Source organism: Triturus cristatus, chromosome 9 (genome assembly GCF_964204655.1).
Source record: "Triturus cristatus chromosome 9, aTriCri1.1, whole genome shotgun sequence".
Taxonomy (NCBI): domain Eukaryota; kingdom Metazoa; phylum Chordata; class Amphibia; order Caudata; family Salamandridae; genus Triturus; species Triturus cristatus.
The window spans coordinates 617,967,677-617,993,697 of record NC_140592.1 but is presented as its reverse complement, the minus strand read 5'-3'; the positions used below and the strand labels follow the sequence as shown (position 1 = coordinate 617,993,697).

At 52.2% G+C, this 26,021-nt stretch overlaps 1 protein-coding gene across 2 annotated transcripts in view; it reads right to left on the bottom strand.

The window, feature by feature from the left end:
- ARHGAP35 (Rho GTPase activating protein 35) overlaps positions 1-26,021 on the bottom strand; it is a 409,579-nt gene that overhangs the window by 71,539 nt on the left and 312,019 nt on the right. The window contains exon 6 of one of the 2 annotated variants that reach the window (XR_014968680.1): positions 7,866-7,969. The exons of the other annotated variant lie outside the window; for it this stretch is intronic. The gene's annotated coding sequence lies outside the window, so the exon portion shown is untranslated. The remainder of the gene's footprint in view (positions 1-7,865; positions 7,970-26,021) is intronic. 2 annotated transcript variants of the gene reach the window in all.

Below are 26,021 nucleotides of genomic sequence, written 5' to 3'. Positions count from 1 at the left end.
AATGGAATCAGCTATTGCCGCTCAATCTCCATGCAAGGAGGTGGAGGCTGGACAGGTTCAGGTGGAGGACCGTCCCCTGTTGCTGCAAAAGGAGATCCTTCCGAAGAGGAAGTCGGATCGGGGGATCCACGCTCATACTGAGTAGCTCGGGATACCAAACTCTTCGAGCCCAGTCCGGTGCCCCAGAATGACTTGAGCCCAGTCCGGTGCCCCAGAATGACTTGGGCCCGGTCGCGCCTGATCTTCAGCACTCTGGGCAGAAGTGGTATAGGCGGATATCCGTACAACAGACCGCAACTCCACTCGTGACGAAAAGCGTCGCCTAGCGAGTGCCGCCTTGGAAACTCCAACGCGCAGAACTGCTGAAATTGAGCGTTCTCTTCAGTGGCAAACAGATCTAACAAAGGTTCTCCCCACTGCTGAAAGAGACCTTGCACCACCTCCGAGTGAAGACGCCATTCGTGATCCAACATGCACCTTCTGCTGAGTTTGTCCGCCCTGGCGTTCAGGGTACCTGCCAGGTGTTGAACCACCAAGGAAATGCCTTGATGTTCCAGCCACGTCCAGAGACGTAGATCCTCCTGACATAGGGTCCACAACCCCACCCCGCCCTGCTTGTTGCAGTACCACATGGCGGTAGTGTTGTCTGTGAACACCTGCACTACTTTCCCCTCGACAGAGGGAATGAATGCTTTGAGTGCAAGTAGGATCGCCCTGAGTGTAAAAGGTTGATATGGAGCTTGGACTCCGCCGGAGACCAGAGGCCTCTGATCTCCACCTCTCCCATGTGTCCGCCCCATCCCAGGAGGGACGCGTCCGTCACCACTGTGTGCTCCGGTTGAGGGAGGGATCTGCCGCTGACCCAACGCTGGTTCGTGAGCCACCACTGCAAGTCCTGTGCAGTGCCCTCCGAGATCTGGACGTAGTCGAACAGGTTCCCCCGATGCTGCGTCCACTGGAACTTCAGGTCCCACTGCAGAGCCCGCATATGCCATCTGGCAAGATCGATCAGCAGGATGCAGGAGGCCTTGAGACCCAGCAGCCTCAGTGTCTTCCTGACCGAAACACAGGACCAGGGCCGAAAGATCGGAATCCTAGCCCGAATGTCCCGGAATCGCTGTTCGGGAGGATAAACCCGAAACTGCGTAGTATCCAGAACTGCTCCGATGAAGAGGAGCTTCTGAGAGGGAATCAGGTGCCACTTTGGCATGTTGATGGAAAACCCCAGCAAATGCAGGAGGTCGGCTGTAGTCTGGAGGTGGGAGACGATTGTCTGGGGCGAGCCCGCCTTCAACAGCCAGTCGTCGAGATAGGGGGAAGACTGAAACCCCTGATCTGCGCAGATGAGCTGTGACCACCGCCATCACTTTCGTGAACACCCGAGGGGCGCTGGTAAGGCCGAAAGGGAGCATGGTGAACTGAAAGTGCTCGTGGCCCACCGTGAACCGTAGGTAATGCTGGTGGGCTGGCAGGATGGGGATATGAAAATAAGCATCCTGCAGGTCCAACGCTACCAGCCAGTCTAGAGCAGACAAGACCTGAGCGAGCGTGAGCATCTTGAACTTCTCCTTCCCGAGGAAGTGATTCCCGTTCCGGAGGTCTAACATAGGGCGCAAACCTTTGTCCTACTTCGGAACCAAGAAGTAGTGGGAATAACAACCACGACCTACTTCTGGCGTCGGAACGCGCTCGATGGCCCCCTTGGCCAAGAGGGCCGTAACTTCCTGCTGGAGAAGTGCCAAGTGTTCCCCCGACATGCGGTGGTACTGAGGTGGCATGGCTAGAGGGGGAGATTCGAAGGGGAGGGAATAGCCCCTGCGGACTATTTGCAGAACCCACCTGTCCGAGGTTATGGAGCGCCAGTGGGGAAGGTGATGGCGAATCCTGCCACCCACTGGCGTCAGGTGGGCCTGAAACACCGGACTAGTAAGGTTTAGAGGCGGCAGCAGGGGAGGTGGTCGACCGACCCATCCGCTGTCCTCGGGACCCACCACGGCGAGTCCCCCATCCGCAGCTGTACTGAGACTGGCTGCGCAGCCTTGCGGGTCTGAAAAGAACGCCCCTGGGTGCCCTGTCCTTGACCTCGAAAGGACCAAAAGTAGACCCCAAGGGAGTACGCGTGGTGGCGAGACCCAAGGACTGGGCTGTAGCCCGAGAGTCCTTAAAGTGTTCTAGGGTGTTATCCGCCTTATCACCAAAGAGGCGTGTACCATCAAAGGGCATGTCCAACAGGGTGTTCTGGATATCCCCAGAAAAGCCAGTAGTTCGGAGCCAAGCATAACGACGGAGCGCCACAGTTGTGGAAAGTGCCCTACCGTGAGAATCGGCAGTGTCAAGTCCAAAACTAATAGTACATTTTGCAGCATCTCTCCCTTCAGTAATGGCTTGGGAGAGAACCGCCCGTGCTTTCACAGGGCACTGAGGCAGCACCTGTGCCACAGTGTCCCACACAGAATGGGAATAGCGGCCTAGCAGGCACGCAGTATTCACCGCCCGCAACCCAGATGCAGGACCTCAGTCAGGAAATTGGTCCTGATAGGTACAGAAGGGAGCTCGAGGTTAAGAGCCTAAGCTGCCTGACGCAAAACCACAGAAAAAGTGTCAACCTCCTCCGTGGCCACGGAAGAAGGGGATAGAGTACCAGGGTGTGGAGAGAAATCCAGATCCGCTGGACCCTCTACATCGCCTTCCCACTCAGGCTCATCCTCGCATTGAGCCGCAAGAGGGTCCTCAGACCCCTCAGTATTCCCCTTTGTCCACCGTTTGCTGAAGAGGCCAGTAAGGACGCGGTGCCCTGGGAAACGGGATAAACTCCCCTCCAAGAAATGGAATGGGAGGGTAAAACACCATTCCCGGGTCGGCGCCGTATGGCGTCAGCAGCGGCACCGCACCCGGCGCCGGATCCAGGGCCGGTTTCAGGCTTTCAGCCCTCATCAGCCAGGATAGCTGGACTCCTGTGGCATGGAGAGCACGGGACCCACGTTGGGGCATACCCGTCCCGCTCGGGGTGACAAATGCAAAAAGAACAATTGATGGACAGAATGCAGAACAATGGCATACATTCACCCCAGTACAGTGATCTGGGCCTAAATCCATTGTTTTTTTTCTCACCATGCCATTCCAGTTTGAACCCAGCCATATGCAAATCAGTAGTGACTCTGCGACCAATGGAACAGTCCAGCCCGAACTGCAGGACCTAAGCAACCGTTTATCATAGTGTGTGGGAATAAAGGCCCAATATGCATGTGGTGGTTACTGACCGCAATGCAAGGCTGGCGGAAGAAAACACTTTCTTTCCCAAGCTGTCCAGGATTTTGGATTCCCTGTCCTAGGGAGCAGCAGAGAACACACCATGGGAAGAGGAGACTTGGACCACCAAGCTCTTCAGGTAGGGTGAGGAAATATGGGTCCCCTGCAGCAGGGCAGTGGGCAATCATCCTATTCACAGGAGCCCCTGTGCTGGGTTTAGACCAGGTCCTCAGAAGGACGCCAGTGAGGGCTTTGTTGAACGCAAGTAGGAGTTCAGAGGAGGAGACTCCCAGTTGCAGCACCTCTGTCAAGATGTTGTATAGCATGCCATCGAGGGCAACTGAAACTAGAGGACTTCAGCCGCTCTCTGCACCACCACTGTGTATGTAGCTCCCTCCACTGTAGCCACGGTAGGGGGAGAAATCATGCCGGTATCTGGTGAAGTATCCAGTCTGCTGGCATCACCCAGTTCCATATCCTGATCATAAGGCTAGCCTTCCAAAGGGTCCAGTGACCCATCCCCCATCCCATTCCTCAAAAGGCCTACCCTTCAGAATAGGGCTCAGCTCCGATCTAGACAATCATGTCAGCGCTGGAATCTGCGTTGGTTGACGCGGCTTCGCGTCGGTTTAGGGGAATCACATTGGGGCTGGCACTGGCATCCGCACAGATTGGAATGGCACAACTGCTATCGGTCCGGATCCATGAACTGATACGTAGGGCCCCATAGGAGAGGGAACAGCTGGCACGGAACCAGATGGTGCCCCCTCTTACCACATCGGGCCAGAAGACACGCCAGATGGGGTTGGGCTGCTCAAATATGAGATGCATAGCTTCATAAAATTCTTGAATTTAAGCGGGATTCGTTTCGGCTCCCGGAAAATATGGGGAGGCGTGGAGTCGGCCCAGGCACCGGTTACGGGGAACCAGGCCTTGAGCACCGATGTTCCTTCATCACGTCGGCAGACCGATGAGGAGTAGTTGAAGCGCTCTTCGACGTCGTGTTTCTTGTGTTTTTTTGTGCCTCTTACCTGAATGCTCCAACGATTTCAAATGGGACGAAGCGGGCTTTGGACTCCTGGAACGGTCTTGAGGCATTCCTCTCGACTGGTACCAGTACTTCCATGGAGTCTCATGCTGGGCCGCTAGCAGCTTCATGGACCGCTCCCTGGAAGCCTTCGGCACCATGGCCTGGCAATCAGAGCATGACTTGGAATCGTGGTCGTGCTCTAGACACTACAAACAAACTAGGTGCAGATCAAAATGATTTCAGATGGCCCACTAGACCACCAGGGATTTTTTGTTTTTATATAGATGATTGTTGGGAGCGGCCCCATGGACAAGGGTCGCTCCCCTTTATGGGGTTGAATATTTCAGCTGTTTCTGACTCCTTGGGGTTGGCCTTTTGCTTTTAGGCCCACCTACCCGCCATCTTGGCTGGTAGATTGTGCATGGACTGGTTCATTATTTGCATATGTGATCGTAATGTTTTATTTCTCCTTTTTTTCTAGTGCTTTTTGTTTTCTGCAGTTTTGCGTCGTCGCATTTATTTGGTAAGAAAAACTTTGTTTTGTTTACTCCAAATGAGTATTATTGTTATGCACACGTGAATTTTTAGTAAGTGGTGTAAAAAAAGCAGCATATATAGTTTGTTTTTGGAGCGTGAAATTCTTAGCGATGTCTTTTGCGTTGTCTTATGTGTAATTTTCTTTTCTTTTCCTTTTTTAGTGGGATATTGTTGGTCCTTTCTGTGTCTGTGCAGAGTAGGTGGTGAGTCCATCTGCTTCTGACAAGTGAGTGGTATAGTTTCGGAGTATATAGGTCTTTGTGATAAAAGCCACATTTTGTTCATTAGTTATTCTACAAAGTGTTTGTTGTTGTTTGACACGTTACCTGTGTTAGTAAGGATTACGGCTAGCCGCAGAATTACTGCTCAGCAGGTGGTTGGTATGCTTTTTGAATCTTCCTCTGAGCAGGATTAGGAGTGACAGTGCGTCTGAAGGAGAGGAGGGAGGGAAAGATTCAGTCAGTGAGTTGTCTCCAAATGGAATCATCGGATGATGAATCTACTGTCAGTGTGGATGAAGCTACTGTCAGTGTGGATGAAGCTACTGTCAGTGTGGATGAAGCTACTGTCAGTGTGGATGAAGCTACTCTCAGTGTGGATGAAGCTACTCTCAGTGCGGATGAAGTGCCTGTTTTAGAGGAGGACACTGATGTGCCGATGGTGCAAGAGGCATCTAGATTGTAGCCTTGGGCTGCAAGGCTTCCAATTGGAAGTGCTGGTCTCTGGGTTGATCCAAACATGGTGCAGCTGGTGTTGCCCGCCTTTACTGGTGATGCAGGGTGTAGAGTGAATAGTGATTTTATTTTGCCTATACAGTTTTTTTCAGTTTATGGATGATGTTTTTTTGCTGAGCATACTAATTTGCATGCAGAACAGTATTTGAGGGACAACAGTGAAAGATTTAGGCCCTACTCTAGAGTTACTCGGTGGACTCCAACAAATCTGGATGAGATGAAGAAGTTTTTGGGTTGATTTTTTTGATGGGTTTGATAAGGAAGCCGTCCATTGCTTTATATTGGTCTACTAGTCCAGTGATGGCAACTGCCATATTTCCTGCAATTAATTATTAGTCGTGATCGGTATTTACTTCTGCTTCGGATGCTGCATTTTGTTGATAATGCTTCGGCGTTGCCACAAGATCACCCTGAGTGTGACCGTCTTTTTAAAATTCGACCTGTTCTTGATCACTTTGTAGATCGATTTTCAGAGATCTATACTCTAGGGAAAGAAATATCTATTGATGAGTCTTTGGCCCTGTTCAAGGGTTGTTTGGTTTTTAGACCGTACATTCCTAGCCAGAGGGCACGTTATGGAATTAAGCTGTACATGTTGTCTGAGAGTAGGACAGGATAAGTCTATAATTTCCGGGTGTACACTAGTAGGGATTCCACTATTGACCTCCCTGGTTGTCCGTCCACTTTTAGAGTTTGAGAAAATTGTGTGGGATCTTGCTAGAGGACTGTTTAACAGAGGCCACCATTTGTACCTTGATAACTTTTACATTGCTGTGCAATTGTTTAAGGAATTGTTCAAAGTGGACACTTTTGCTTGTGGCACAAACCGCTCCAACCATAAAGGTTATCCAAAAGAGCTTGTTTGCAAAAAGCTTCAGAGGGGACAGTGCAGTTCCTTGCGTAGTGATGAACTACTAGATGTGAAATTTGTGGACAGGAGGGATGTGTACATGCTGACTACCATTCATGATGAGTACTTCAGCTGTGGCTGTTTGGGGTCAGATTGCTGAAGTGCGCGAACCTGTGTGCATTTTAGACTAAAATAAGCACACGAGTGGTGTTGATAGAGTAGATCAGAGGTTGGAACCTTACACTGCTATTCGTAAGGCTTAAATTTGGTATAAGATGTTGGCCATTCATCTCTTCAATTTAGCAACTTTCAATGCTTTTGTTGTGTACAAGGAGTGTTCTCCTGCATCAAAGATGACTTTTGTTCAGTTTCAGGAGTCTGTGATAGGAGTGGTGGAGGGTGTGGCTAGATTGAAAGATCGCCACATTCCTAATTTAATTCCTCCCACGCCCAAACAAAACAATCCCTGTAAGAGATGTAGAGTCTGCTTGCGAAGAGGTGTGCGGAAGAAGAGTCATATGCACTGTGCCGATTGTCCTAATCCTGGCCTGTAAAATAAAGGAGAAGGGTAGTAGTGTTCGCAAATGGGAGAAAACCTGCACATCAAAGTGTTAACAAGTACATAAATGGAAGTCAACGGCGTGAAACAGCAAAATGAAAAATTGTAATAAGACTGGGTGCTTGACTAGCTACAGGCACCCACTACCCAAGAGTGCCTATTAGGCAGATATGTAGAACAATCTGACAAATTCAATTGAAAAATAGAGCTATTTCAGCACATCCACAAATAGTATATGAAAGTCCAACTGAATAACAAATAATGAAGAACCTGCGTTATTCAGAGTTCGATAGACATTTGTATACATCAAGAAATATTCAATAGAGGTCCATAGTTCAAAAATGTATGATGAAAGGTCCACGTGGTATAGGTAGAAATTGTTAGTTTTATTCCATAGCTGAGTGCAAGTCCAAGAGAGCAAACAGCCAACACGTGTTTCGTCAGTACTTATTGGTACTATTGACTTTCTCAAGGCTGTGAACATACAAATATGATATGAAAAACTCACTATGCAGGAACATTATAAGATATACAATATATACAGCCAAAAAAACAGAAAAGGGTGAAGCAACAAACTGATGCAATACCACTACTGTCGGAAAAAGTCTCCAAACCAAGTAGTGAAAACCACCATGTGTAGAGAAAGAATCAAGATCACCAGAAAATATGTGAAAAGCAGTGAAGAGCACCAAACATATGAAAACAAAAAACAAATAACAAAAAGACCGAAACCCGAAAAATTAAGGTGTTGATAGTCAAACTATATAGGACTGTACATCCTTAAAGTAAAAAGAGTGCACCAACAGTCAACACATTAAGTGTAAATAATTGAGAAGATCAGATATTAAGACTGTGAGCCCCGAGTAAAAAGTTAATTAAGTCGCAAAATAGAAGTACGTCACATACTTATTAATGTAAAATTCGGGCGATGAAATCCAATGTAAAAATAGACAACGAATGTAAATATAGTGGTTGGTCCGCGTCAAGTCGAATGTAACAATCAGGGAAATCTAATAGGAGAAAGAATGTATATCTAATCAAAACAAGGTTAAGACGCCAGAAAAAAACCAAGAGCAACTATGTCAAACTTCCCATGATATATAACCAAACAGGTCACTGTTATGCAAGACAGGACAGGTTATGAACACAAGGAACCACAATAACAAACAAGAAACATCAAAAATGTGAATCAAAGGCACCAAATAAAAAGATTAAATGACATTCCTACGTCCAAAATGCTGTAAAATGTTAGATTGGCGACTATAAAAGGTCATAGCTCACAATTCGGCCACAATAGGTAATGCTTACCTTATAAAGTATAGAGGAAACATGGCCACAGGTATAGTAGGTCAGTATAAAGTGCCAGAGTGTTGCTGCCACATCTACAAATCCTGGGCTGTGTGTGCCCACATGTTTCAGATTGCATCCCACTCAAAAGAGTTTTTGGGAGCAACCGTGAGTCTAATGGTGTACTGCCCGGTCTGTATGGTTTTATATAGTTGTTCAGTTTAACGTATGGCAATAGAATGATGTCTTTAGTTACTGCTATTGTTTTTGAAGTTATAGTTTTGCATTTAGTTGCAATTGGTTTGTGTTTTCTTTCTTTTTTTAATAAAAATTATGATGGTGTGCATAGACGTGGGGGACTAAAAACGTAATCAATGATGGTATCTTCAGACAGGAGAGACTCTAAGCCCTCCCCCTCCACTGTATGTTCAAAATGGGGTGTTGAAGCAAAATTATAACCAAAGCCATCTTCAATACAACAATTTAAGCGACAAGGATGAATGTTAAAATCACCCATAAGTACGACGTAAAACAAAGTAGTTTGCAAAACCCTATAATTTTCTAAAAAGGATTTCAAATTGATCAAGTGTTGATTCCTATGATCAATTTCCCCAGAGTTATAAAAATTCACCATAAGAATCTTGGGATAGGTAGTAAAACCTATTTCTACTGCCAGGCAATTAATTGAGTCTGTAACAATCCTATTCATGGATCCCTGTAGGTTCAGAGATAGAAGTAGCATAAACCCACCCTTTGCTCTTCCATCTGGAGTTGCTAGGGCTGGTAGGAAATAGGAGCTAAAACCGTCCAACCAGAAATTATCCCCCTTATCCCAGGTTTCCTGAAGGGCGATTATATCAAAATATTTTATAAATTCTAGCCACTGGGGGTTGTCTCTTTTACTTCTTAAGCCCGCAATATTCCAGCTGATGAATCTACATTTAGATAAATTTACATCGCCAGTAACTACTTCCGGATGAATAATACGGGGCAAGGCAGATAGGCAATTTTCACTCCCAATACCAGTACCCTCCAGGTCATTAGGGCTAGGTGGTGGAGGGGTAACCTCTGACACAGGGAGTCAATCATTTGAGTCCAGCAGGCTTAAGGGAAGAAATCTATTGGTCAATGGTAAGCCCGACTCCTCAGGCCCTGACCGCACACTTGTGAATAATGGAGACAGGGATCCAGCTCCACCCGATCTTGCAGGACTAGGGACACTGCTTACAGGTCTAGTCCAATACTGCGGCAAATGGGGTTTAATGTTGGCTTGTGACCTACTATGGGAATACCCTGTACTTGTTGGCGGGTAAAAATAGCCCGACGGGACAGCCCTTATACCGTCCACTTTTAGATCAGTAGCATCCCAGAACAACCTATCCGCTATATCAGGTTTGTTAAAATTTACTATTTTACAGTCTCCTGCAATTTTTTTGGGCTGATTGCCCACCCAGGACAACCGTCTTGCCATAATAATATGGTCTGAGATTTCAGAGGAACCCGTACAATAGTGATTACACCAGCTTTTTGTTTTACGCAACAAACCATTTGTTGATTCTTGTTCGGGGTGCTCAAGGTAGGGAACCCCCACAAGAACCGCAACCAGAGAAGTAGCTTCTGGGGGGAGATCGATCCTGTTATAGTTATTAAGAGTGGGAGTGTTATACAGCTCAGAATTCCCCCTTATAGCTATAGTCGACCTTCTAGGTTGCGTAAGATCAGTGCATGGGGCAACATTGGGAACCTTTTGCCTTACAATAAGAGGGGGATCCGTCCTATCCCCTAGGTTCAAGGAACCGCCCCTCCCCAAAGGTGGCAGCAGGGCGCTCGATCGGTTGTTCCCTCTATTAGCTAACCCAGTTACTACTGGCATCACATCAATATTATTAGTCACGGAACACGAATTATCTCTCAGACGGGAGTCCATAATAGTGATTAAGTGGTCACACTTCTTTTTAAGATCAGCCACACAGGAGTTCATGGTGTCGATAATGTTCTTGGCAATAGTGGTCAGCATAGATTCGAATCTTGTACTAAAAATATCCTCGATGAGGAACCGCAAGGACTGTTGAGTGGATTCATCGATTCCCGGGTAGGCCTTGGAAGTGCTTGACTTAGGGCCTTTGGGGCGCTTTAAAGGTTTTTTTCTTTGAGTGCGTTTTACATCAGTCAACCCTTCCAAGAGACCCCTTTCACATGGAGAATTGTGAATGCTCTGAGGGCTCGGCGAGCCACCCAAGTCACCCAAAGCAGGAGATAACACATCAGTCAATGGTTTGGGAGCATTGATCAATACAACAGGTTCCAGGGATACAGGGACAGATGCCAAAACTGCTGTCGTCGTAGACCCTTCCCTAGGGGCATCGCTTGTATCCAGACCTAGTTCCTTTTCCGCATTAGCTATTTCTTTATTCAAGGCACCCACAGCAGAAGTTAGGTAGGAAATTATAGAAGGAGACTTTCTGGGTATTTTTGCTTTTATACCCCCCTTGTCAGAATTGCCCAAGTGTTTGCGGTTACCCATCTGTAAGGAGGGGTGGCCCAGCCCAGGCTTATTCGGGCTTTGACGGGCGCGGACGGGCCCGCCCTTGGTCCAGGCTTCGCCCGGGCACGCCCGCGCGCGCCCCGCGCTGCGTGGGCTGTGTGCTGCTTAAGAGGGCCTCCGGCGCCCTCTGATGATGCCGATCATTGGCACCGCACAGGGTGTTGTGGGGGATGTAGTCCCTTCGCCTCCAGGAGCCGTTCCCCCTCACGGCGGCAGCTAGATGCTTTCTGGCCCAAGACGCCGTTCCCCTCACGGCAGCGATATTGTACAGTCAGATACTAGCGCGTCCCGCGCTGCGTGCTGCTTAAGAGGGCCTCCGGCGCCCTCTGATGATACCGATTATTGGCACTGCACAGGGTGTTGTGGGGGATGTAGTCCCTTCGCCTCCAGGAGCCGTTCCCCTCACGGCGGCAGCTGGATGCTTTCTGGCCCAAGACGCTGTTCCCCTCACGGCAGCGATATTGAACAGAGTCAGATACTAGCGCGTCTTTTTAGTCTCTCTGCCAATCTCTTACATTCCATCTAAGAATAACCTACCAACTGTACATATTGTCGTAAACTAAACATCCATGGGCGTACATGGTGATGTCTCTCTTGTGGATCCCAACAAGTTATCTTACCCACAATGTCCTGCAAACCTCACAATGTGTCGGTCACATTTTCCTTGCATTATTGTGCCACAATTTTCACGCTGCAGAAAGAAACAACAAATTTCCTACCACCCAGAGTTCCCAGAGGTCTCCCGATAAAAATGGTGCCTCACTCATGTGGAAAGGCCCAAGTACCCGCGACAGGCAAGGGCCCAAAACATATTGAGGCGACATCAAAATTTCCAATCACAAAACGACACGGTTTTGCAAAGGGGGCGGGGGGTCACCTGGGTTTTTAGCCCCGTGCTCGGCAGCCATCTAGGTAAACCTACCGAACCCACACATTTCTGAAAACTACACACCCGGGGGATTCCAGGGAGGTATGGCTTGCGTGGATTTCCCAACGTTTTCTTACCCAGAATCCCCTGCAAACGTCAAATTTTGCTCCCTGTCTGTCTCCCTCCCTCCCTGTCTGTCTGTGGCTCCCTCCCTGTCTGTGGCTCCCTCCCTGTCTGTGGCTCCCTCCCTGTCTGTGGCTCCCTCCCTGTCTGTGGCTCCCTCCCTGTCTGTGGCTCCCTCCCTGTCTGTGGCTCCCTCCCTGTCTGTGGCTCCCTCCCTGTCTGTGGCTCCCTCCCTGTCTGTGGCTCCCTCCCTCCCCGTCTGTCTCCCTGTCTCCCTCCCTCCCTCCCCGTCTGTCTCCCTGTCTCCCTCCCTCCCTCCCTCCCTCCCCGTCTGTCTCCCTCCCTCCCTCCCTCCCCGTCTGTCTGTCTCCCTGTCTCCCTCCCTCCCCGTCTGTCTGTCTCCCTCCCTCCCTCCCTCCCTCCCCGTCTGTCTCCCTGTCTCCCTCCCTCCCCGTCTGTCTGTCTCCCTGTCTCCCTCCCTCCCCGTCTGTCTGTCTCCCTGTCTCCCTCCCTCCCCCCTGTCGGTCTCCCTGTCTCCCTCCCTCCCCCCTGTCTGTCTCCCTGTCTCCCTCCCTCCCCCCTGTCTGTCTCCCTGTCTCCCTCCCTCCCCCCTGTCTGTCTCCCTGTCTCCCTCCCTCCCCCCTGTCTGTCTCCCTGTCTCCCTCCCTCCCCCCTGTCTGTCTCCCTGTCTCCCTCCCTCCCCCCTGTCTGTCTCCCTGTCTCCCTCCCTCCCCCCTGTCTGTCTCCCTGTCTCCCTCCCTCCCCCCTGTCTGTCTCCCTGTCTCCCTCCCTCCCCCCTGTCTGTCTGTCTGTCTCCCTCCCTCCCGTCTGTCTGTCTGTCTGTCTCCCTCCCGCCTGTCTGTCTGTCTGTCTCCCTCCCGCCTGTCTGTCTGTCTGTCTGTCTCCCTCCCGCCTGTCTGTCTGTCTGTCTGTCTCCCTCCCGCCTGTCTGTCTGTCTGTCTGTCTCCCTCCCGCCTGTCTGTCTGTCTGTCTGTCTGTCTCCCTCCCGCCTGTCTGTCTGTCTGTCTGTCTCCCTCCCGCCTGTCTGTCTGTCTGTCTGTCTCCCTCCCGCCTGTCTGTCTCCCTCCCGCCTGTCTGTCTGTCTCCCTCCCGCCTGTCTGTCTCCCTCCCGCCTGTCTGTCTGTCTCCCGCCTGTCTGTCTGTCTCCCTCCCGCCTGTCTGTCTGTCTGTCTGTCTCCCTCCCGCCTGTCTGTCTGTCTGTCTGTCTCCCTCCCGCCTGTCTGTCTGTCTGTCTGTCTCCCTCCCGCCTGTCTGTCTCCCTCCCGCCTGTCTGTCTGTCTCCCGCCTGTCTGTCTGTCTCCCTCCCGCCTGTCTGTCTGTCTGTCTCCCTCCCGCCTGTCTGTCTGTCTGTCTCCCTCCCGCCTGTCTGTCTGTCTGTCTCCCTCCCGCCTGTCTGTCTGTCTGTCTCCCTCCCTCCCGCCTGTCTGTCTGTCTGTCTCCCTCCCTCCCGCCTGTCTGTCTGTCTGTCTCCCTCCCGCCTGTCTGTCTGTCTGTCTCCCTCCCGCCTGTCTGTCTGTCTCCCTCCCTCCCGCCTGTCTGTCTGTCTCCCTCCCGCCTGTGTCTCCCCGTCTGTCTGTCTGTCTCCCCGTCTGTCTCCCTCCCCGTCTGTCTCCCTCCCCGTCTGTCTCCCTCCCCGTCTGTCTCCCTCCCCGTCTGTCTCCCTCCCCGTCTGTCTCCCTCCCCGTCTGTCTCCCTCCCCGTCTGTCTCCCTCCCCGTCTGTCTCCCTCCCCGTCTGTCTCCCTCCCCGTCTGTCTCCCTCCCCGTCTGTCTCCCTCCCCGTCTGTCTCCCTCCCCGTCTGTCTCCCTCCCCGTCTGTCTCCCTCCCCGTCTGTCTCCCTCCCCGTCTGTCTCCCTCCCCGTCTGTCTCCCTCCCCGTCTGTCTCCCTCCCCGTCTGTCTCCCTCCCCGTCTGTCTCCCTCCCCGTCTGTCTCCCTCCCCGTCTGTCTCCCTCCCCGTCTGTCTCCCTCCCCGTCTGTCTCCCTCCCCGTCTGTCTCCCTCCCCGTCTGTCTCCCTCCCCGTCTGTCTCCCTCCCCGTCTGTCTCCCTCCCCGTCTGTCTCCCTCCCCGTCTGTCTCCCTCCCCGTCTGTCTCTGTGTCTGTCTCCCTCCCTCCCCGTCTGTCTGTCTGTCTGTCTGGGTCTCCCTCCCTCCCCGTCTGTCTGTCTGTCTGGGTCTGTCTCCCTCCCCGTCTGTCTCCCTTCCCGTCTGTCTCTGTGTCTGTCTCCCTCCCCGTCTGTCTCTGTGTCTGTCTCCCTCCCCGTCTGTCTCCCTCCCCGTCTGTCTCTGTGTCTGTCTCCCTCCCCGTCTGTCTCTGTGTCTGTCTCCCTCCCCGTCTGTCTCTGTGTCTGTCTCCCTCCCCGTCTGTCTCTGTGTCTGTCTCCCTCCCTCCCCGTCTGTCTGTCTGTCTGTCTGGGTCTCCCTCCCTCCCCGTCTGTCTGTCTGTCTGTCTGTCTGTCTGTCTGTCTGTCTGTCTGTCTGTCTGTCTGGGTCTGTCTCCCTCCCCGTCTGTCTCCCTCCCCGTCTGCCTCCCCGTCTGTCTGTCTGTCTGTCTGTCTGTCTGTCTCCCTCCCCGTCTGTCTGTCTGTCTGTCTGTCTGTCTGCCTCCCCGTCTGTCTGTCTGTCTGTCTGTCTGGGTCTCCCTCCCTCCCCGTCTGTCTGTCTGTCTGTCTGTCTGTCTGGGTCTGTCTCCCTCCCAGTCTGTCTCCCTCCCCGTCTGCCTCCCCGTCTGTCTGTCTGTCTGTCTGTCTCCCTCCCCGTCTGTCTGTCTGTCTGCCTCCCCGTCTGTCTGTCTCCCTCCCCGTCTGTCTGTCTGTCTGCCTCCCCGTCTGTCTGTCTGCCTCCCCGTCTGTCTGTCTGCCTCCCCGTCTGTCTGTCTGCCTCCCCGTCTGTCTGTCTGCCTCCCCGTCTGTCTGTCTCTCCCTCCCCGTCTGTCTGTCTGTCTCTCCCTCCCCGTCTGTCTGTCTGTCTCTCCCTCCCCGTCTGACTGTCTGTCTCTCCCTCCCCGTCTGTCTGTCTGTGTCTCCCTCCCCGTCTGTCTGTGTCTCCCTCCCCGTCTGTCTGTGTCTCCCTCCCTGTCTGTCTGTCTGTCTCTCCCTCCCCGTCTGTCTGTCTGTCTCTCCCTCCCCGTCTGTCTGTCTGTCTCTCCCTCCCCGTCTGTCTGTCTGTGTCGGTCTCCCTCCCTCCCCGTCTGTCTGTCTGTCTGTCTGTGTCGGTCTCCCTCCCTCCCCGTCTGTCTGTCTGTCTGTGTCGGTCTCCCTCCCTCCCCGTCTGTCTGTCTGTCTGTCTGTCTCTCCCTCCCCGTCTGTCTGTCTGTCTGTCTCTCCCTCCCCGTCTGTCTGTCTGTCTCTCCCTCCCCGTCTGTCTGTCTGTCTCTCCCTCCCCGTCTGTCTGTCTGTCCGTGTCTCCCTCCCCGTCTGTCTGTCTGTCCGTGTCTCCCTCCCCGTCTGTCCGTGTCTCCCTCCCCGTCTGTCCGTGTCTCCCTCCCCGTCTGTCCGTGTCTCCCTCCCCGTCTGTCCGTGTCTCCCTCCCCGTCTGTCCGTGTCTCCCTCCCCGTCTGTCCGTGTCTCCCTCCCCGTCTGTCCGTGTCTCCCTCCCCGTCTGTCTGTGTCTCCCTCCCCGTCTGTCTGTGTCTCCCTCCCCGTCTGTCTGTCTGTGTCTCCCTCCCCGTCTGTCTGTCTGTGTCTCCCTCCCCGTCTGTCTGTCTGTCTCCCTCCCCGTCTGTCTGTCTGTCTCCCTCCCCGTCTGTCTGTCTGTCTCCCTCCCCGTCTGTCTGTCTGTCTCCCTCCCCGTCTGTCTGTCTGTCTGTCTGTCTCCCTCCCCGTCTGTCTGTCTGTCTGTCTGTCTCCCTCCCCGTCTGTCTGTCTCCCTCCCCGTCTGTCTGTCTCCCTCCCCGTCTGTCTGTCTCCCTCTCTCCGTCTCCCTCTCTCCGTCTCCCTCTCCCCGTCTCCCTCTCTCTCTCTCCCTGTCTCCTTCCGTCTCCCTCCCTCTCTCCGTCTCCTTCCGTCTCCCTCCCTCTCTCCGTCTCCTTCCGTCTCCCTCCCTCTCTCCGTCTCCTTCCGTCTCCCTCCCTCTCTCCGTCTCCTTCCGTCTCCCTCCCTCTCTCCGTCTCCTTCCGTCTCCCTCCCTCTCTCCGTCTCCTTCCGTCTCCCTCCCTCTCTCCGTCTCCTTCCGTCTCCCTCCCTCTCTCCGTCTCCTTCCGTCTCCCTCCCTCTCTCCGTCTCCTTCCGTCTCCCTCCCTCTCTCCGTCTCCCTCCCTCTCTCCGTCTCCTTCCGTCTCCCTCCCTCTCTCCGTCTCCTTCCGTCTTCCTCCCTCTCTCCGTCTCCTTCCGTCTCCCTCCCTCTCTCCGTCTCCTTCCGTCTCCCTCCCTCTCTCCGTCTCCTTCCGTCTCCCTCCCTCTCTCCGTCTCCTTCCGTCTCCCTCCCTCTCTCCGTCTCCTTCCGTCTCCCTCCCTCTCTCCGTCTCCTTCCGTCTCCCTCCCTCCCTCCCTCTCTCCGTCTCCCTCCCTCCCTCCCTCTCTCCGTCTCCCCGTCTCCCTCCCTCTCTCCGTCTCCCTCCCTCTCTCCGTCTCCCTCCCTCTCTCCGTCTCCCTCCCTCTCTCCGTCTCCCTCCCTCTCTCCGTCTCCCTCCCTCTCTCCGTCTCCCTCCCTCCCTCCCTCTCTCCGTCTCCCCGTCTCCCTCCCTCTCTCCGTCTCCCTCCCTCTCTCCGTCTCCCTCCCTCTCTCCGTCTCCCTCCCTCTCTCCGTCTCCCTCCCTCTCTCCGTCTCCCTCCCTCTCTCCGTCTCCCTCCCTCTCTCCGTCTCCCTCCCTCTCTCCGTCTCCCTCCCTCTCTCCGTCTCCCTCCCTCTCTCCGTCTCCCTCCCTCTCTCCGTCTCCCTCCCTCTCTCCGTCGCCCACCCTCTCTCCGTCGCCCACCCTCCCTCCGTCGCCCACCCTCCCTCCGTCGCCCACCCTCCCTCCGTCTCCCTCCCTCCCTCCGTCTCCCTCCCTCCCTCCCTCCGTCTCCCTCCCTCCCTCCGTCTCCCTCCCTCCCTCCGTCTCCCTCCCTCTCTCCGTCTCCCTCCGTCTCCCTCCCTCCCTCCCTCCGTCTCCCTCCCTCCCTCTCTCCGTCTCCCTCCCTCCCTCTCTCCGTCTCCCTCCCTCCCTCCCTCTCTCCGTCTCCCTCCCTCTCTCCCTCTCTCCGTCTCCCTCCCTCTCTCCCTCTCTCCGTCTCCCTCCCTCTCTCCCTCTCTCCGTCTCCCTCTCTCTCTCCCTCTCTCCGTCTCCCTCTCTCTCTCCGTCTCCCTCTCTCTCTCCGTCTCCCGCTGTCTCCCTCCTGCCGCTGTCTCCCTCCTGCCGCTGTCTCCCTCCTACCGCTGTCTCCCTCCTACCGCTGTCTCCCTCCTGCCGCTGTCTCCCTCCTGCCGCTGTCTCCCTCCTGCCGCTGTCTCCCTCCTGCCGCTGTCTCCCTCCTGCCGCTGTCTCCCTCCTGCCGCTGTCTCCCTCCTGCCGCTGTCTCCCTCCTGCCGCTGTCTCCCTCCTCCCGCTGTCTCCCTCCTCCCGCTGTCTCCCTCCTCCCGCTGTCTCCCTCCTCCCGCTGTCTCCCTCCTCCCGCTGTCTCCCTCCTCCCGCTGTCTCCCTCCTCCTTCCCTCTCTCGGTCTCCTGTCTCCTTCTGTCGCCCTCTCTGTCTCCTTCTGTCGCCCTCTCTGTCTCCTTCTGTCGCCCTCTCTGTCTCCTTCTGTCGCCCTCCCTCTGTCTCACTCTGTCTCCTTCTGTCGCCCTCCCTCTGTCTCACTCTGTCGCCCTCCCTCTGTCTCACTCTGTCGCCCCTTCCTCTGTCTCACTCTGTCTCCTTCTGTCGCCCTCCCTCTGTCTCCTTCCGTCTCCCTCCCTCTCCGTCTCCTTCCGTCTCCCTCCCTCTCCGTCTCCTTCCGTCTCCCTCCCTCTCCGTCTCCTTCCGTCTTCCTCTCGCTCCGTCTCCCTCTCTCTCTCCGTCTCCCTCCCTCTCCGTCTCCCTCCCTCTCCGTCTCCCTCCCTCTCCGTCTCCCTCCCTCTCCGTCTCCCTCCCTCTCCCTCCCTCCCTCTCCGTCTCCCTCCCTCCCTCTCCGTCTCCCTCTCTCTCCGTCTCCCTCTCTCTCCGTCTCCCTCCCTCTCCGTCTCCCTCCCTCTCCGTCTCCCTCCCTCTCCGTCTCCCTCCCTCCCCGTCTCCCTCCCTCCCCGTCTCCCTCCCTCCCCGTCTCCCTCCCTCCCAGTCTCCCTCCCTCCCCGTCTCCCTCCCTCCCCGTCTCCCTCCCTCCCCGTCTCCCTCCCTCCCCGTCTCCCTCCCTCCCCGTCTCCCTCCCCCTCCCTCCCCGTCTCCCTCCCCCTCCCTCCCTCCCTCTCCGTCTCCCTCCCTCCCTCTCCGTCTCCCTCCCTCCCTCTCCGTCTCCCTCCCTCTCCGTCTCACCTCACCTCACCCCAGCTTCCCTGGCACACACACAGCCGCACCCGAGTACTTCGCAGGTCTTTAAAAGAAAATTTACCGGGAGACGTTATGCAATAGATGAGGAATAGTCAGAACAAAGCTTTCAAAGGAATGCCTCTTAATCAGCAGCAGTTATGTGCTAAGTGCCCGTTAATACCAGTGTCATTACGCGAAACGCCCACAATTTGCAGGCGACACAGTACTGTGTCGGGACACACAGTTTGGAAAGCTTTGCCTTATGGGGTCAAAAAGTTACAGGGACCCAAGCACGAACTACCCCACATAGCAAAAAAATAGGCTTAGCACAGGGGGAAAGGCCTAGCAGTGAAGGGGATCCAGGGCCCGGGATAACTGTGAATCTACTGCCTGTGTCTCCTGTGCCTGAAGCCATAAGAATGCCTACTGGTGAACTGCTTCTTCCAAGCCCACATCACACACTTGACACAGGACAGCCATATATTTAATTAAGTAACATGCACACAATGGTACATGGGTAAGCACTGAGGTGATAGAGGCATCTCCCAATGAAGACAAAAGGTACCTGTGCCCCGTCCACCCACAGATGGGCAAGGCACAGCGACTAGGCAGTGACTGCTTTTAGGAACAACTCCTCTGAGGCTAGCTGGCACGCACAGCTACCATCTTGGGTGGTAATACTCACCCAAACTCCCCAAGGCCCCACATGCACCACACATCACCTGCCGCAAGTTAGTGTACTACAGGAAAAGGATGCTTGAACTACAGGGTTTCTTTAAATCCCACCCCCTTGGTTAATCTTGTTATCAGAGGACACTGGGACTCCCTTGTGTTTAACCCGTTCCGTGCTCATGACGGAACCACTCCGTCATGAGCCACGGGCGCCGTGTGCTCATGACGGAGTGGTTCCGTCATGCTGCGGCCGTTGGCGGCCGCTCCTCCCACGCGACGCTAATTCCCCGCCTGTGCGGGCGATTAGCGCAGTGGGCGGAGTCGTGACGGAACCACTCCGTCATGAGCCCAGCTCACCCGTGACTCATGACGGAGTGGTTCCGTCACGAGCACGGCGACGCCGCACTGCCCCCAACCCCCCCCAGCGCCGCGGCGGAATTCGTGCCGCGGCGAAGGGGTTAATTCACTATGTAGACACCTGGCAAAAAAATCTTGTGCACAAAACTCGGGGTAGGCTAAACTCAGATTCACTCCGCGGAATCCTGAGGAGTCACATAAAAACTCCATGAGATTCCATGGAGTGCTGCCAGCGGGCAGAAAATCTGCAGCTAGCACTGCAATTTAGCACTGGTAGAACGAGCAGTGCCTAAAAATCAGTGTGAATGGCATCATGCATTGCATAGGCAAGAGCTCGCTGCCATTCATGTTTATTTTAATCTACTCGAGTGGCAGCCCTCTGACCGAGGCCACTCATGACCGCCAGTGTTAGAAAATCATGCTAGGGGCACCAAATCTTTGCGTGAGAAAAGTTCTGCCTTGCTGCAATTGGCGGAATTTGGCCAGAACTCCATGTTAAAGAGTAACACAGAGCAACCAAAAGTCTGCCTATTCCAAAGATAGAATTAAACATTCTTCCCACCCATACAAAACACCTTCAAGGCAGCTAGAATTCGCAAACGCAGTTAGTTGGGGTACCAAGACAAAGCACTCCTCGACATCCAAGAACAGGGAGCTACCCAAGAGGTAACATGACCCAAAATGGGGCTACAAGCACTAACATTTGAAAAATGTCCTCAGAAATTAAATCAGTCAGAACTGCCATTGCCTTCTGGCGCTCTACAGTAGAAAAACACACTTAAGATCTAGAACATTGCCTCAACACTGTGCCAGACTTGGACAAGACACGTGACAGATTCTCAAAAAACTTGTGGACTATGAGGACAGGTTACATGGCACACTAGGCATCCACAAAAAAAAGGATGACTTTTGAGGTTCCAGTGCCACATACAATCTGGGCTTTTAAATGTTAAGTTTGCCCCATTGTTAGTGTTTCATCTGGTCCACAGTATTAGACCAAGCCATGTGGTGAATAATCCATGACCACCTCTAATTACTGCCTGCTTTTTAAAACTTGAACAGGAATAACAAGTTCGACAGCCAGATTGGAAACACAGACCCTTCTTTGTGGTTCGTCACACTGTGAACATCTTCGATGATTTTTCATTTGAATCCAACATGAACCATAAAGCTTTCCTTGAGTTGCACCCGAAACTCTACAGACAAGATGTGAATTATGGGATGTGTGGCCGCCACAATATGGTTTACTATTGATAAGAAGTTCATTGAATATTAAGAAACCCGATGACCTTGAGAGATTTCTTGACATCACAGATAAAGACCTATTCAGCACTCCACGGCCGTTGCAGGTATATTGCCACAATGTCAGATGGGAGACCCAGACATCATTTGCAAAGTGACCATAAGGGCATCCACCGCCACTCTAAGATGTAAGGTCAAAAGTGGAGACTTTAATCGGTATAAGCCCAGATCCCATCTGCACTGTAGCAGTCCATCTGAATTTAGGCATCAATTCAAGCGATTGCTAGGGCCCAGAATACACCTACAACTCCCTACCACAACTCCCCTATTAACTAACCAACCCAGAAACGAAGAAGCACACCAACAACACTTAGAAGCTGCTAACCTATCTGCAATAGTCTGCTGTTCACCAAAAAGTAGGACATGGGAGAATCCTTGAAAATGCCCCTCCTAGGAGTACATCTGTCCATTTCAATTGTCATCTTCTCTGAGGCGTTCTTTTCGCTGGCACTTTTGGAATGGCAACACACCTCCAAGGTTTCTCTCTGGAAGGACCGACAATGCCTGCCAATTACTTTTTACTGTATGTTAATACTTCGATCTACATCCACAAGCATCACTACCACAAGTAACACTACCACAGGCATCTGCGGACTGCCAACTCATTGTTTAACTAGGAAATGTAGTCCACTGTCTAATGAACAAACCCTCAAGGGGTTCAGTTACATCCTCTCCTCCACATCTTCCCCCCCTTTTTCCTATAGAACCAATCACTGCCTACCCTGATTAAAGCAGAGAACCCACACTCTCTACTCAGGACTCTTTGAGCTAACTCTCATACTTTGCATCCATTTTATAAGACACTTGACTCCTTCATGGGATTCCTGATCAAATCAGCCTGACCCACATAAGGCTGAGATTCAACAAGAGTTATAAGTCACAACTCCACGCCCAAAGTAGAACACTCAACCATAAACCTAAACACCTCATCATATTCTCACTAAATGTAAATGGAATGTACTGCTATATTGATAGAAAGAAAATCCTCTATCTTGCGTCTTAAAAACTGGACACAGTCCTACCACAGGAGACTCACCTATCACCTAGCATGCCTATGAAATTAAAACAATCCTCAATAGGCTAAGTTATAATTAGGCAGTGGGGAAAGGAGACTGCTCATGTTTCTATGCTCTTGTCTGCTCCAAGAAGCATGGGGTGGTTATACTAGGGAGGTAATCCCTACTTAACAGGCTGCAGTGAACCTCGACCAAACCCAGAAAGGGACGTTTGTGTTCACAAAATTGTCACTATACGATGGATCGATAGTTGGATCTGTCTATGCAACCAAATTGTCATGGAACACATCCTTCTCATCTTTTGCAAGTCCTTGCAAAATGTGTTTCCATTAAAATAGTAGTTGGTGGGGACTGCAATCTGGGCCACAGATCCCTCCCTGGACATGTCCAGCAAAATTGACTTCAACAACCCTAAGGGGAGGACAGTCCTTCATGAGGTGTTGACCGACCACATGCTTGTCAATGTCGGGAGAGTATTGAAGTGACCAAGAAAAGCGATACCTTCCTAAAGTGTGCATACAGCACATGATCCAAAATGAATATGCTACTTACCAGTATGCATCTGTTCTTGGCATGTAGGGCTGCTGACATTCATATCTGTGCATAGATCGCCGCCTAGTGTTGGGTCCGGATGATTGCACATTGTTGTCCTGGAAGAGTCTTCGAAGTATCACGAGATAGGTGGCTCCTCCCCTGGACTACAGTGCGCATGGGCATCCTCTCCATCCTTAGATTGTTTTTCGCCATTATGGCAGTGATGGAGTAGATACAGTAAGTGATGACCATGCTATACAGTAATTCTGAGTGCTGCAGCCGCTACAGGCGCCGGGGAGGAGGGTGGGCGATATGAATGTCAGCAGCCCTACATGCCAAGAACAGATGCATACTGGTAAGTAGCATATTCAGTTCGAGGCATGTGGGCTGCTGAATTCATATCTGTGCATAGATTATATAGCAGTCCCTCCATTAGCGGCGGCTGCCCGTGCCAGCTGCAGCAGTCTGAAAAAGAGTTTTGAGAACAGCCTGTCCTACAGCTGCCTGCTGTTTTGAGTGTACATCTACACAGTAGTGTTTGGTAAATGTATGTATAGTGGACCATGTGGCTGCTCTACATATTTCCTGTAAAGGAATGCTTCCTAGGAAAGCCATGGACGCCCCTAACTTTCGTGTTGAGTGGGCTCGTGGGGGAATCGTTAATGTGCGTTTCGCTTTTTGATAGCAAATTTGAATACATTTAACGATCCATCTGGCTATCCCTGCTTTGGAAATAGCGTTGCCCTTGTGTTGTGGAGAAAAGGCAACGAAAAGTTGTTTTGTTTTTCCTTAAATACTTTGTTCTGTCTATATAGTACAGGAGGGCCCTCTTTATATCTAGTGTATGGAGCATTCTCTCTGCGACAGTTTGTGGATTTTGAAAGAAAAAAGGCAGTTCAATAGTCTGATTCATGTGGAACTGCGATATCACTTTAGGCATGAATTTGGGGTTGGTACGTAGTACAACTCCGTTTGCGTGAACCTGTATGAATGGCTCTTGAATGGTTAGTGCCTGGAGTTCACTAACTCTTCTCAACGAAGTGATTGCCACTAAGAAAGCTACTTTCCAGGTAAGGAATTGAATCTCACATGAATGGAGAGGTTCGAAAGGTGGACCCATTAATCTGGTGAGGACCACATTGAGGTTCCACACTGGTGCTGGTGGGTGTCTTGGGGGAATCACTCGTTTGAGTCCCTCTAAGAAGGCTTTAATGGCAGGCACTCTGAATAAAGAGAGGTGCTGCCTGTTTTGGAGATAGGCTGCTATTGCGGTTAAATGTATACGTATGGAGTTGTATGCCAGATTGCATCGGTATAAGTGTAAGAGGTAACAGATGATGTTTTGAATGGATGCATCCAGCGGGTTAATGTCATTGTTGTTGCAGTAAATGACAAACCTTTTCCATTTAGCCGCATGGCAAGCTCTGGTTGTGGGTCTTCTGGCCTCCTTGATGATATCCATACATTCAGGTGGCAGGTTAAGGTAGCCAAACTCTAAGACTTCAGGAGCCAGATTGCCAGGTTCAGCTGTTGCGGATCTGGGTGCTGAATTTCGCCATGGTTCTGTGTTAAAAGTGCGGGTGTGATCCGCAGCCTTTGATGCGGCACCACGGAAAGTTCTAGAAAGGTGGTGTACCATGGTTGGCGTGCCCATGTTGGAGCAACTAGGATGAGTGTTAGTGAGTGTTGTCACAGTTTGCGTGCCACTAGCGGTATTAATGGCGCTGGGGGGAAAGCGTACGCAAATCTGCCTGACCAGTTCATCCATATCGCAGTGCCCTGCGACTGTGGGTGCGGGAACCTGGCGGCAAAGTTTCGGCGTTTTGCATTTTCCCTTGTGGCGAATAGGTCTATCTCTGGATGACCCCACTGTTGGAAGTACGGTTTGAGTACTGATGGATGTAGCTCCCACTCGTGCATTTGGTGGCTGTGTCTGCTGAGCAGATCCGCCATCTGGTTGTCTTTGCCTGGGAGGTGTTCCGCCATGAGGAACATGCTCCTTTGAATGGCCCACTTCCACATGCTCTGAGCCAGATGAGACAACTGTGGAGAGTGTGTTCCTCCCTGCTTCTGTATGTAGTACATGGCAGTCATGTTGTCCGTCCGGATCAACACGACTTTGTTGCATAAGTGTACTTTGAATGCCTTCATGGCTAGGAAGATTGCAATCAGTTCCAGAAGGTTGATGTGCATCTTCTTTTGCTGTGTCGTCCATAGTCCCTGCAGTGTGTAATGGAGTACATGAGCTCCCCATCCCTGGAGAGACCCGTCCGCTGTCAGTATTATTTGCGGAACAGGCTCGTGGAACGGTCGGCCCTTGCAAAGGTTTTGTGGATTCCACCAATGCAGAGAGTTGTATGCCCGACCGCTCACCAACACTAGGTCTGTTAATTGTCCTTGAGCCTGATTCCATTGACGTGCCAAGCACTCCTGAAGCGGGCGCATATGTAGTCTCGCGTGCGGGACTATGAAAATGCAGGAGGCCATCATGCCTATCAACTGCATGAACACTAGCACTGGAAGGGAGTGTTGAGGTTTGAACTTTGTGATCAGCAGTTACATGCTGTTGACCCTCACTAAATTTGGCTGAGCTGTGGCTGCCAGAGTGTTTATGGTCGCGCCCAGGTACTGGCGTACGTGCGCGGGTTGAAGATGTGATTTTGGGTAATTTAGTGAGAATCCTAGACTGTGAAGAAGGTGAATGGTGAGGGACATGTGGCTGGCACATTGCTGGGCTGACTTTGCTTGAACAAGCCAGTCGTCCAGGTAAGGGAAGACGTGAATATGCTGTCTCCGTAGATGTGCAGCCACTGTTGCTAGGCACTTGGTAAAGACCCTGGGTGCTGTTGTTTCTCCGAAGGGGAGAACTTTGAACTGATAATGGTGATTCTGAATAGTGAACCTGAGATATTTTCTGTGCGATGGGTGTATGGGTATGTGGAAATACGCATCTTTCAAATCCAGTCTGGCTAGGAAGTCTCCCTGACTGCGTAACGGTAGAACCTGCTGTAGGGTGAGCATATGGAAATGCTCTGACAGAATGTAGTGGTTGAGGGGTCTCAGGTCTAGTATAGGTCTGAGAGATCCGTCCTTGTTTGGGATTAAGAAGTACAGAGAGTACACCCCTGTCCCTTGTTGGTTTACGGGCACGACTTCTATTGCACCATACTTAGTACTTCCTGCTGCAATAATACGTTAATTCTAGACAGTAACCGTACTGGATAATTTCCCTGACCCACCTGTCTGTGGTGATGGACTTCCAGACTGACAGGAATTGTTGGAGTCTCCCGCCGACAGGTGTTATGTGGTCGGGGGGCAGGGAGAAGGCGTCACTGTTTGTTTTTGGGGGAGGACCTGGTGTTGCAGTACCCACGTCCTCTGCCTTTGGTGCTGGATCCACGATATCCACCTCTATTGTTTTTATCATAGGTACTTTGCGTACCCCCTTTATTGTACTGCTACTGGGACCCCTGACCTCTAGCTGCTCCTCTGTTCCCGGGGCGAAGAAAGGAGCCACTCCGAAACTGCTGCGACTGCAGAGCCCCCATTGATTTTGTAGTTTGTGTCTTTTTTAATTTTTTCTAGGGTAGTGTCAACCTCGGGGCCAAATAAAAAGTCTGGGTTGACCGGTTGATTTAAGATATTGTTCTGAATTTCAGGTTTGAAGCCTGAGATTCTTAACCATGCGTGCCTCCGCAACATTACGCTTGTGTTGATCGCCCTTGCTGCAGTGTCGGCTGCATCCAGTGCGCATTTGATGGACGCATTTGTAAGAAGTTGTCCCTCTCTGATAAGGAGCTCTGCTGCCTCTTTGTATTCATCTGGCAAGTGTTGTAGCAGTGATTCTAGTATGTCATAGTGTGACCTATCATAACGGGCCAGGAGTGCCTGGGTGTTGGCAATGCGCCAGATGTTTGCTG